The 2,426-nt window shown below is 44.9% G+C and overlaps 1 protein-coding gene across 1 annotated transcript in view; it reads right to left on the reverse strand.

The window, feature by feature from the left end:
• The window catches only part of KLHL29 (kelch like family member 29), a 76,487-nt gene that overhangs the window by 11,532 nt on the left and 62,529 nt on the right, over positions 1–2,426 (reverse strand). The window lies entirely within an intron of this gene.

The raw sequence follows: 2,426 nt of genomic DNA on the forward strand, positions 1-2,426 counted from the left end.
GTCCCCATCCCTGGAGGTATTTAAAAGACGGGCAGATGTAGTGCTTAGGGACAAGGCTTAGTGATAGACTTGGCAGTGTTAGGCTAACGGCTGGACTCGATGATCTTAAGGGTCTTTACCAGCATAAATGATTCTATGATTCTAAATCCCAAATTAACCACTCTGGTATTTTGCAGAGGACCAACACGAAGCTAAGTGAGACCACTTAGCCCGGTACTTTGCAAAATTAATTGCTGCAGTAAAATTCTCCCTTCTACCTTTACAAAATACCAAAACACTTTGGCAGTGCCCTAATCCATCCTGAACTGTAAGAGTTATTAAAAATCATTAGTGGTTCAATCAGCTTCTCAGCAAAGTCTCTAAAGACGCCTGCGTCTAAGACAGCCAGGTTGCTTGATTTGAAAACTTAATTTCTGAGTTCACGTTTTGCCTTACTGCCAACAGTGACCGCTTTTGGTCCCCCACAGCAGAATGTGGACCAAACCTTCCTGCTCCCTTCCAAATACAGATGAGAAATATCCATCCGATCAGTCTGTGTTACACTTGCTACCTCAACAGCCATGGTTTTACAACTGATTGCAATAAAATGACAGATTTGATCCCAAAAGGTTTAAAGTGCCTTTCTTTTTACTCCTGTTAGCCCTGAGTACTTCACTGGTTCCCTCAGCCTCCTGTAGCAGCAGCCAGTTCTTAACCTATTTGTTACTGCTAACCTCCCATTTTCCCTGTTTCCATAAATACTGATTTATTTAGGTTTTGTCATAGGTTTTACATCTTCCTTTGGCTGAAATATTTTTCCTTGACCATTTCCCAGCACATCTAAGAATTTTTGAAATTGTGTCTTTTTTGGCATCCAATTGAGATGTACTGAACTATTATTTTTTTTCGGTGACTATGCCGCTATAAATATAGGTTTCCAGTCCACTATTGCTTTAGGCTTTAGAAAAAATGTCATATAAAAGTTTGAAGTTACATTTTACTGATGGGTGTCGTGTTCTACTTAAGCAAAGCCAGTTTATTATGGTACCTAAGCAGCACCTAATATTTAGGTCACCTGTTTACTCTCCTCGGTCCACCACAAGGTCTCCCAGTGGATTCCCTTCTGCAGGCTGCAGAGCAAAGCACCCCCTCGTGTTAGAAACCCTGGGAAGTTTTCAGGTGAGATGCTCAGCCAACAGCCCTTGGTTGAAACCACCCATGCAATTCCTCTTGTAGTGTATTCCAGATACTTAATGAACTGACTTTTGTTATGTTTTACAAAACTGAGATGTTCAAAAAGCAGTTCGACCCTCTCTATGGGAAGATACAGGAATGTATCAAATGCACAAGTCCCTCGCGTTTCATTTTAGTGGTTAGGGCTCTAATCCTGAGCTGCATCGTACCCTTTATTTCTGGTTTTCAGGAGAAAAATGTCACTAGCAGCTGCCTGAGCACTTCAGGCTCCTCCTCATCCTGCTCTGCCTCCTGCTAGAGCGGAGGGACAAGGAAGACCCGTCCTTAGCGCAGGACGCACTCGGCTGCAGCCACTGGAGATAGTGATGCTCGGACCCCTTAGAGCAAAATATGCTTCAGCAGCCAAGAGAGGGCGCTCCTTAAATTAATAAAAGAAAGGGAAAAAAAAGGAGAAAACCAGAAGAAGCCAGCAAAAAGAGAAAAACTGAGCGTGCTTTCTTAAAAAGGAATTTTTTCATCTGCACCAAAGTGAAAGGTTAAATGCAACAAGTTAAAATACGGAGGTGTTTTTCACCCATGGGATGGGGCTAGGGACACCCCTGGGGCAAGGAGCAGAGCTGTTGGCTGAACGCTTGGGAGATGTGGGTCCATTGCGGGCCCAGCTGCTGCCCGATCGCTGCTACTCCTCCCACTCCGGCCGGTGTTTCACTCGGGTGCTCGCCTGGCACAACCCCTCTGTCCTGGTTTTGCTCAGTGCCTCGAGATGCTGCTGCGTTGGACATCAATAACAAACTCTCACCCTGGTCACCCGTGGCAGCCTTTGTGGTCCGGCGATGGCTTTTCCCTGTGAAACCAATCGCTCGGCCAGCCCCCAGGGCAGGGAACTGCTCTGTGAGGGTCTGGCCCTGAACAATGCTTGAAACAAGCCCATCTTTCTGTAACAGCCACGGAACACTTTTTAGAAAGCCTTTAAGTTCTGCCAGTAACTGCCATGGGTGCCAAGTTTTATTTTTGTCAGCCAATTTGGGACATTTGTTAAACCTGTGACCGAGATTGGGGAAGTGAGCCCAAAAAGCAATCAAAAGCACGTAATAAATAATAATTAATATCAGTGTGTGGTGCTTACTCGGTATTTTTTTTCTTTCAAGGATCTTTTGGCTAGTTAGCAAAAACACGTTCCACATTACGGTGGTCTCTCCTACAGCGGGTATTTATCATCCTCTGGTTACACATGGCAAACTGAGGAGAACGGC

The sequence above is a fragment of the Egretta garzetta genome, unplaced genomic scaffold (genome assembly GCF_000687185.1).
Source record: "Egretta garzetta isolate BGI_Z169 unplaced genomic scaffold, ASM68718v1 scaffold87, whole genome shotgun sequence".
Lineage (NCBI taxonomy): Eukaryota > Metazoa > Chordata > Aves > Pelecaniformes > Ardeidae > Egretta > Egretta garzetta.